Source organism: Hemitrygon akajei, chromosome 12 (assembly GCF_048418815.1).
Source record: "Hemitrygon akajei chromosome 12, sHemAka1.3, whole genome shotgun sequence".
Taxonomy (NCBI): Eukaryota; Metazoa; Chordata; class Chondrichthyes; order Myliobatiformes; family Dasyatidae; genus Hemitrygon; species Hemitrygon akajei.
In genome coordinates, this window is record NC_133135.1 from 84,542,786 (window position 1) to 84,552,711 (window position 9,926).

Sequence of the window (9,926 nt, forward strand, 5' to 3'; positions counted from 1 at the left end):
GTAGCTTTAATTTTTGGTCTTGTTTGTCTGGTGGGATTGCAGCTCCTTTCAGGGGAACGCGCTAAGATGGTAGTGTGATATTAATAAGCAGCAGCCTCTCCAGACTCTGAATTGGGGATTGCCAAACGTTATGTGGATTTTCTGGTGTAGTTTGTTTTGTCATGTGTTTTTGTGATATCATTCTGGAGGAACGTTGTCTCATTTTTTAACTGCATTGCATTTGTGGTTTTTAAATGACAATAAACTGAATCTGAATTATAAAGTTTAGAGTAAAATTGTCTAAAGGTATCATTTATTTCTAAATGGTCACAGTTGTTGTATCACCATTAGCTTTACAGATTTCTTTAATTTGTCATTTAACTATAAAGGTTTTTAACTGGTTAGCCAAGTCTCCATGAATATAAAATTGACTTTTATCTTTTAGGTTTGAGTTTCAATTGGATATGTTAAAAGATGATCATATTTAGTTTTAAGTTCAACACGCCTTTTATATAAAGCAAGTTCTGGAGTTAAGGCACATTTTTGATCTAGTTGTTTCATCCGATTAGCTAGTTCAATTCTCTTTGTTAGCTTCTTTCTTAACATTTGCAGTATAAGGATTAATTTGACCTCTAATATAAGCCTTAAAGGCATCCCATATAATAAGACTTCAAGTTTCTTCCCACATATTCTCTTCAAAAAAGAGAATAAATTGTCTCAAAATTTTTTTAAAATCCTTATCTGATATCAAAGTTGGGTTAAAATGCTAAAATCTGTTTATTTGAAGGAAATCAGGGAGATTTAAAGGTAAAAACACAGGAGCATGATCTGCAACAGCAATCTCTTTATATGCACAGGATTGGACTAATGGAATCAATTGGCTGTCAATAAAAATAATCAATCCTGGAATACGTATGATGGGCATGGGAAGAAAATGAATACTCCTTATCTATTGGATGTAAGGAACACCAGACATCAACAATATCACATTACATTAGAAAAGACTGAACAAACAAGGCTGATTTACTAAGTACTTCTGGCTTAGAAGGTGATTGATCTAAAGCTGGGTCCAGCCAACAATTAAAATCTCCACCCAAGACCAATCAGTAAAGACTTAACTAAGGTAGAAGAGAGAAAAAAAGCTTTAAAAAAAACCCTGGATCATCTATATTCGGGGCATAAAAATTAGCAAATACTATTAATTTATTATCTAATTTTCCCTCATACTATAACAAAACGCCCATTGGTATCAGACACTACTTTATGTTGAACAAAAGAAACTGTATGATCTATAAAAATCAAAACACCCCTAGACTTAGCCTGAAAGGAGGAATGAAATTGTAGTCCTATACAACGACTGAAAAAGTGTAAATTATCACATTTATGAATATCAGTTTCTTGTAAAAAAAAATTGGGACCTTAAGTTTTTTTAATATAGGTAAATATCTTATTCTGTTTAATCCTTTAATGTTAAAACTAAGTAAATTAATAGTATGATCCATTTAAATTCTACTTAAAAGGTTAGAATAGTAACCTCAGAAATGTATATTAAATCCAAACAATGAACTTTGAGATAAAGTAACCAGGCAACAAATGTGGCTAAGAGACCAAACCAGCTCCCAGAAAACACCCAACTCCCCACCCACCTCGCACAGTCAGAAAGTCAACCAATAGACAGTCGACAGCTAAACCTAATGGCATTACCCTTCCAAAAAAACCTACTGGTTTAGCTCCAAATCAATTTTCAAGGTTAACTCCAGTCCAACGAGAATAAATAAAAGAAAAAGCAAACTAGACCTTAGTGAAAGAAAAAAAACTCAAAAGAATAAGTATAATATAAAATATTTTAAACACCCTAACAAAATTCAAAGCATGAATTAACACGTAAGGTGTTAACTCATTAAAATCTTATTTTCTGAGTAAAACATTAAAGAGTTCAGAAACAGAATTAGCTATAAAGGCTTATCAAAAGTAAAAGAAGCAATTATTCATGTAGGAAGACATTGAACAGTCAAACTTCTGCATCTAGAAATTTTTGGGCTTCTTGTGTCGATCGAAGCCATTTCCGAGAATCATCCCTCAAAATAATTCTGAGTGAGTAGAGCAGGATAACAGAGAGATAGCTTAAAACTTTTGTTGTACAATTCTGACATAACCTTTTTAAACTTGAAGCGCTCTTTCATCACGTTGGGTGAATAATCATCGACGATTCTGATCTTCTGACCGTTGTAATCAATCATACCTCTTCGGTGGGATTCAGGAATTAAAAGTTCCTTTGTTTGAAAATCATGAAGACAGATCATCACTGATCTTTCCTACAGCAGGTCTGTGCATGAGCGATCTATGAGCTCAGTCAATCTTAAGTGGAGATTTTAAAATTTTAGAGAATAATTTTGGCAAGAAGTTTGCAAAGAAATCCGTAGGTTGATTATGTTCCATTAACTCTACAAGACCCAGAATTCATATTATTTCTTCTACTTCTGTTTTCCAAGTCAATAATCTTCTGTCTTAATTTTTCATTAGACTTTGACTGTTTTTCAGAAAGCATTTGCAGGTCTTCAATTTTCGCATCCAAAATCGTCAAAGTATCTTCATTCTCCTGTAATCGTTTATCATGTTCACTTAAGGTGTTTTGAATAGAATCAAATTTTAAATCAATTTGTTTAATTTCAGAGCTGAGTTGCTGGAATTTCTGCTGGAATTCCTCAAAATTCTTTTTTTTTTCCAAAGCATCTCCATAATAGATTCCAACATTACAGGAGGGTCCTCTTCTTTCTTAGTATCTTTAGCAGCCCTCATAATAAAACAATATTACATTTAAAAGCAAGATTTAAAAACAGGTTGGAAACACAAAGTAGGTAATATAGGAGCTGCTACAAAAAGCTGTTATTCCATGAACAACCAGTAGGCATCTCCGATTATTTTCTAAGACAACAAACCATCACACCTACCCGTGATGTGTGTTGCATGCACAAAAAGTTCTGATTATATACAGTAACTGCTTCAGTCAACTGCCTTTAATAAAGGCAGATTGTTAGTACCTCTGCCCTAGTTTATTGTCTCAGTCAAAATTAGCACAAGAGAGCCTTCAAACAATAGTCAGTGAATGAGAAATGGGTTTTAGTTTTAAAGTGCTCTTTCTAAATCAGTCACAATAGAACTGCTGTGAGACTGAAGAAAAATGCAAGAGGGTTTAGTGTGCTTAGTGCATAAGGCCATAACTCACCCAGATTAAGTCCCATCCTGATCTGGGTCCCCAAATTACTGAGAGGCCTAGGTTCCTCACTGATGCTGGGAGCACAATATTTGTCAATGCTCTGCTCAGTTGCAATAAGTACCGTAGATTCCGGATTTTAAGCCGCTACTTTTTTCCCACATTTTGAACAGCTTTGAACTTTGCGGCCTATAATCCAGAGCGGCTAATACATGGTTTTTTTCATGCCGCCTCGTAAACATTTTGCCTCATAACAGTAGACCAATAAAATTGATGAGTAGTTCACAGAGGTCCAATGAAATTGTACGATAAATCAAGCGCACTTTCACAATTAAATTATTGTAAATCAGTCATTTGTACTCACCCTCATCAACATGGAAAACACTCGAAGCATTGTGCTGCCTTATGGCAGTTACTTAGTTTATAATATTTTTGCTTAGTAATTCATTTTCTAGTTAAAGTTAGAAGAGTTTTAACTATATTTGTTTTCTGTACTACATCGCGGGATGCTATGACGTCACACCCGGTTTCGCGGTGTCTTGTGGGAAAATGCCGGTTTGCGATGAAACGGGACGGAGGGAGAGAGCGCATTACGCGAGCGGCTTTGGATCTGAGCGAACGCTGCTTTTAAGTTAAAGGTGATCAATAACTTTTCCTGGTAGGCTGCAATATATATATTTTTTACCAGTCGTTAGGAGATATTGGAATGTTGTTCAGTAAAGAAGTATACGCAACGTATATTTAAAAGTAGCCGCGCTACGGGCCCGGTTCGAAAAAAAGCATTTGCAATATGTATTTGTTTTTGTTACCATATGGATTTAATTAAAAGTTAAAAAAATCCTCACGTGTAATATCTTTCTGTGTAAATATCTCATATTACAACGTGGGACACCTGCGGCCGAAAATCCGGTGCGGCCTAAAATCCGGTGCGGCCTAAAATCCGGTGCGGCCTTTACAATTAAAAAAATGATTTTATTTCTAAAATTAGAGCCAGCGGCTTTTAATCAGGTGCGCTCTGTAGTCCGGAATCTACGGTACTATATAACCATATAACAATTACAGCACAGAAATAGGCTATCTCGGCCCTTCTAGTCCGTGCCAAACGCTTACTCTCACCTAGTCTCACCTACCTGCACTCAGCCCATAACACTCCATTCCTTTCCTGTCCATGTACCTATCCAATTTTTTTTTTAAATGACAAAATCGAACCTGCCTCTACCACTTCTACTGGAAGCTCGTTCCACACAGCTACCACTCTCTGAATAAAGAAGTTCCCTCTCCTGTTACCCCTCAACTTTTGCCCCTTAACTCTCAACTCATGTCCTCTTGTTTGAATCTCCCCTACTCTCAATGGAAAAAGCCTATCCACGTCAACTCTATCACCCTAATTTTAAATACCTCTATCAAGTCCCCCTTCAACCTTCTACTCTCCAAAGAATAAAGACCTAACTTGTTCAACTTTTCTCTGTAACTTAGGTACTGAAACCCAGGTAGCATTCTAGTAAATCTCCCCTGTACTCCCTCTAATTTGTTGACATCTTTTCTATAATTCGGCGACCAGAAATGTACACAATACTCCAAATTTGGCCTCACCAATGCCTTGCACAAGTTTAACATTACATCCCAACTCCTATACTCAATGCTCTGATTTAAAAGGCCAGCATACCAAAAGCTTTCTTCATCACCCTATCCACATCAGATTCCACCTTCAGGGAGCTATGCACCATTATTCCTAGATCACTCTATTCTACTGCATTCTTCAATGCCCTACCATTTACCATGTATGTCCTATTTTGATTAGTCCTACCAAAATGTAGCACCTCACACTTATCAGCATTAAACTCCATCTGCCATCTTTCAACCCACTCTTCCAACTGGCCTAAATCTCTCTGCAAGCTTTGAAAACCTACTTCATTATCCACAACGCCACCTATCTTAGTATCATCTACATACTTACTAATTCAATTTATCACCCCATCATCCAGATCATTAATGTATATGACAAACAACATTGGACCCAGTACAGATCCCTGAAGCACACCACTAGTCACCGGCCTCCAACCTGACAAACAGTTATCCACCACTACTCTCTGGCATCTCCCATCCAGCCACTGTTGAATCCATTTTACTACTTCAATATTAACACCTAATGATTGAACCTTCCTAACTAACCTTCCATGTGGAACCTTGTCAAGGGCCTTACTGAAGTCCATATAGACAACATCCACTGCTTTACCCTTGTCAACTTTCCTAGTAACCTCTTCAAAAAATTCAATAAGATTAGTCAAACATGACCTTCCACGTACAAATCCATGTTGACTGCTCCTAATCAGACCCTGTCTATCCAGATAATTATATATACCATCTCTAAGAATACTTTCCATTAATTTACCCACCACTGACGTCAAACTTACAGGCTGATAATTGCTAGGTTTACTCTTAGAACCCTTGTTAAACAATGGAAACACATGAGCAATACGCCAATCCTCTGGCACCATCCCTGTTTCTAATGACATTTGAAATATTTCTGTCAGATCCCCTCCTACTTCTGCACTAACTTCCCTCAAGGTCCTAGGGAATATCCTGTCAGGACCCAGAGACTTATTCACTTTTATATTCTTTAAAAGCTCTAGTACTTCCTCTTCTTTAATCATCATAGTTTCCATAACTACCCTGCTTGTTTCCCTTATCTTACACAATTCAATATCCTTCTCCTTAGTGAATACTGATGAAAAGAAATTGTTCCAAATCTCCCCTATCTCTTTTGGCTCCACACATAGCTGCCTACTCTGATTCTCTAAGGGACCAGTTTATCCCTTACTATCCTTTTGCTATTAATATAACTGTAGAAACCCTTTGGATTTATTTTCACCTTACTTGCCAAAGCAACCTCATATCTTCTTTTAGCTTTTCTAATTTCTTTCTTAAGATTCCTTTTACGTTCTTTATATTCCTCGAGCACCTCATTTACTCCGTGTTGCCTATATTTATTGTAGATCTCTCTCTTTTTCCGAACCAAGTTTCCAATATCCCTTGAAAACCATGGCTCTCTAAAACTTCAACCTACTGTGAGACTTTAATTGATAGTTCACTTGTCCTCTTCCTCTGAAACTCAAAACATATTGGGGTTCTATGTTTTCTCATCTTGGAAGAAAGATGATTGACCTAAACTGTTGGCTCTGGTCCTCTTGATCTAATCAGCATGCTGAGTGCTTTTGATTTTATTTCAGGATTGTTGGTATCTGCAGCATTTGGCATTCAAATTATTAAGAGCGCAAGACTCAGAAATAATGTATGAAATATGCAGAACATTTAAGAAATAAGGTAGGTTGGTGCAGTTAGCTGCACATTGATAACCAGAGTCTTTAATTCACGTTTCTTTAGGGGCTAAAGTGAGTTTTGCCCTTTCTGACTGTGAATCGAAAACCATGGTGATAGATGCACATCTTTGATCTAACTTCTTACAGTTCAGCAAAGGAGAGTCTCACACATGTTGACGATATCATTATCTGTGCAAAGGACACCAGAACATTTTGAATAATGCTGAGCTGTTTTGGAAAAATCAGACAGATTTCAATGGAGAATTGTTTTTGTCCTGTTAAAGCTTACAGAAAATGGCACAAAGGTCTATTTTCTAGGTGAATAATCCACAATGTTTGGAGCCGTGCCTGATGAGATGGCAAGTTGTCTGCTGCTCTGTTGAGTCTGTCAAACTCTTCCAGGCAGTCAGAGACAGATAGGCATTCGGACAGACAAACAGGAAGTCAGGAGGATAGGCAGACAGATGAACAGACAGAAAGCTAACTGGCCTCTTTGATCTCAGTAATTGATGATTGACTTCAGCTGACCAACTGTGATCAGCCAGAGTCAAACGTGGCTATTGTGCTCCCTGCTGTTTCAAACACATTTTCTCTCCAAGAAAACTGTCAAACAAAAGTACATATTACAATATTAGGTACACAATTACTTATAAATAATGACCAGTATTCACTGCTTCAGCAGTCAGTGGTCCCAGACAGCACCACTCCAATAAGGCACACAGCAATAAGAGTCTGCAATCTTTGCGAGAAGACCGCATCAAAAGAAAAAAAACTGAATGGAAGTCGGGAGCTGCTAGTGGAACAGCGGTATCAAGGGCTTGTAAATAAATGATAGGAGTCAATGTTCTCATTGCTTTTTGCAAGTGGAGTGAGTTGTGGTTGGCAAACAAACCTTTCCTGTGGGTGTGATCGTGTATTGCAGTTATGTAGTAACAATGAATAGTTCATCACCCTGTAAGGATCCATTACAATGCATTTGACAGAGAGAAAGCTGATGGATTTCAGTAGCTTGGCCCTTATTGAACAAGGCTTTTATAAATGCATTGACATAGTCTGTAAAAGGGTGATATCTGGAGCCACCCACACTGACTTGCGTTCCATCAGAAGGTGGGTCTATGTTAGAATCGTTTCTCAGGGGAAGGCAATCTGATACAATGATTGATGATGTGTCGTTTACAATTCACCAAAATAACAGTAATAATGTCACTATATGTTGGAATACTGTATACATTATGCATTAAACGTGGAGGCTGACACAACCCGGTTATTTCTATAGCTCTATTCGTATTGGCAAAGGCAAGTTACAGAGCAACATGCACAAAATGCTGGAGGAACTCAGCAGGCCAGGCAGAATCCATGGAAAAGAGCACAGCCAATGTTTCGGGCCGAGACCTTTCGGCAGGACTGGAGTAAGAAAGATGAGTAGTAGGGTTAAAAGGTGGGGGGGAGGGGTGGGAAAAACACAAGGTGGTAGGAGGGGGAGGGATGAAATGAAAAACTGGAAAGTTGAATGATGAAAGAGATACGGGGCTGGAGAAGGGAGAGTCTGATAGGAAAGGACAGAAGGCAATGGAAGAAAGAAAAGGAAGGAGGAGCACCAGAGGGAGGCAAGGAGATAAGGTGAGAGAGAGAAAAGGGCATGGGGAATGGTGAAGGGGACAGTGGGAACGATTCCCAGAAGTTCGAGAAATCGATGTTCAAGTTACAGAGGTCTAATGCAGCTAAAGAAGAGGAGGTGGGTTGTGTGTAGAAGGGGAAGGACACAATGGAAATGCAGAAATGGAGAGCATGCAATCTAAAACAGTTGAAAACTTCTACAGATGTACTATGGAGAACATTTTGACAGGCTGCATCACTGTCTAGTATGGGGGGGGGGGAGGTGCTACTGGACAGGATCAAAGGAAGCTACAGAAAGTTAGCTCCATCTTGAGTACTACCCAACATAGTATCCAAGACATCTTCAAGGAATAGTGCCGTGGAAAAGACACCCATCACCCAGTATATGCCTTCTTAAAACCATAGAACATTACAGCACAGTACAGGCCCTTCAGCCTTCCATGTTGTGCTGACCCATATAATCCTTAAAAAAGTACTAAACCCACACTACCCATTACCCTCAATTTTTCTTTCATTCTTTCATCCATGTGCCTGCCCAAGAGGATCTTAAATACCCATTTTAGCCTCCACCACTATCCCTGGCAAGTCATTCCAGGCACTCACAACCCTCTGTGGAAAAAAACTTACCCCTGATGTCTCCCCTAAACATCCCTCCCTTAATTTTGTACATATGCCCTCTGGTGTTTGCTATTGGTGCCCTGGGAAACAGGTACTGATTATCCATCCTATCTATGCCTCTCATAATCTTGTAGACCTCTATCAAGTCCCCTCTCATTCTTCTACACTCCAAAGAGAAAAGTCCCAGCTCTGCTAACCTTGCTTTATATGACTTGTTCTCCAAACCAGGCAACATCCTGGTAAATCTCCTCTGCACCCTCTCCATAGCTTCCACATCCTTCCTATAATGAGGTGACCAGAATTGAACACAATACTCTAAGTGCGGTCTCACCAGAGATTTGTAGAGTTGCAACATGTCTTCTCTACTTGAACAGGAACATGAACAGGAACTTGAATTCAATCCTCCCGTTAATGAAGCCCAGCATTCCATAGGCCTTCTTAACTACCCTATTAACCTGCGCAGCGACCCTGAGGGATGTATGGATTTGAACCCCAAGGTCCCTTTGTTCATCCACACTCTTAAGTAACTGACCATTAATCCTGTACTCATTGTTACCATCTGGAAGGAGGTCTGGAAGCCTGAAGGCACACACTCAGCAATTCAGGAACAGCTTCTTCCCCTCTGCTATCTGATTTCTGAATGGACATTGAACCCATGAATACTACCTCACTTTTGTTATTTCTGTTTTTGCACTATATTTTAATTTAACTATTTAATATGTATATATTTTTTATATATATATATATATATATATATACACATACACACACACACACTTACTTATTTTTCCTATATTATCATGTATTGCAATGTACTACTGCAGGGGTGTCAAACTCATTTTAGGTCACGGGCCGGATTGAGCAAAATGCAGCTTCATGCGGGCCGGATCAGTCGGACGCGTGCTAACGCAGCTTTCGTTGCCTCCGTTTTTTCAGCCTGCTCTCATGTGTCTCAGTCTCTGCTATAACTACAAAGTGTTTCACTTTACAAATTCCGTTTCTTATGAAGAAGACTGCCGAATAAACACTAAAAACCCTGAAAACCTGGTACCTGAATAAACTCAGCATTAGCCATATCATACGCCATAGGCACTTCGATTACTGGGGCCAGCTTTAATAGTAATTAGATATTATCTCGTGGGCCAAAGATAATTCCACCGCGGGCCAGATTTGGCCCG

At 38.7% G+C, this 9,926-nt stretch overlaps 1 long non-coding RNA gene across 1 annotated transcript in view; it reads right to left on the reverse strand.

The window, feature by feature from the left end:
- Window positions 1-3,742, reverse strand: part of LOC140736609 (uncharacterized) — an 88,696-nt gene extending 84,954 nt beyond the window's left edge. The window contains exon 1 of the long non-coding RNA XR_012100987.1: window positions 3,558-3,742. This is a non-coding gene — a long non-coding RNA (uncharacterized lncRNA). The remainder of the gene's footprint in view (window positions 1-3,557) is intronic.
- Window positions 3,743-9,926: the final 6,184 nt, after the last annotated feature.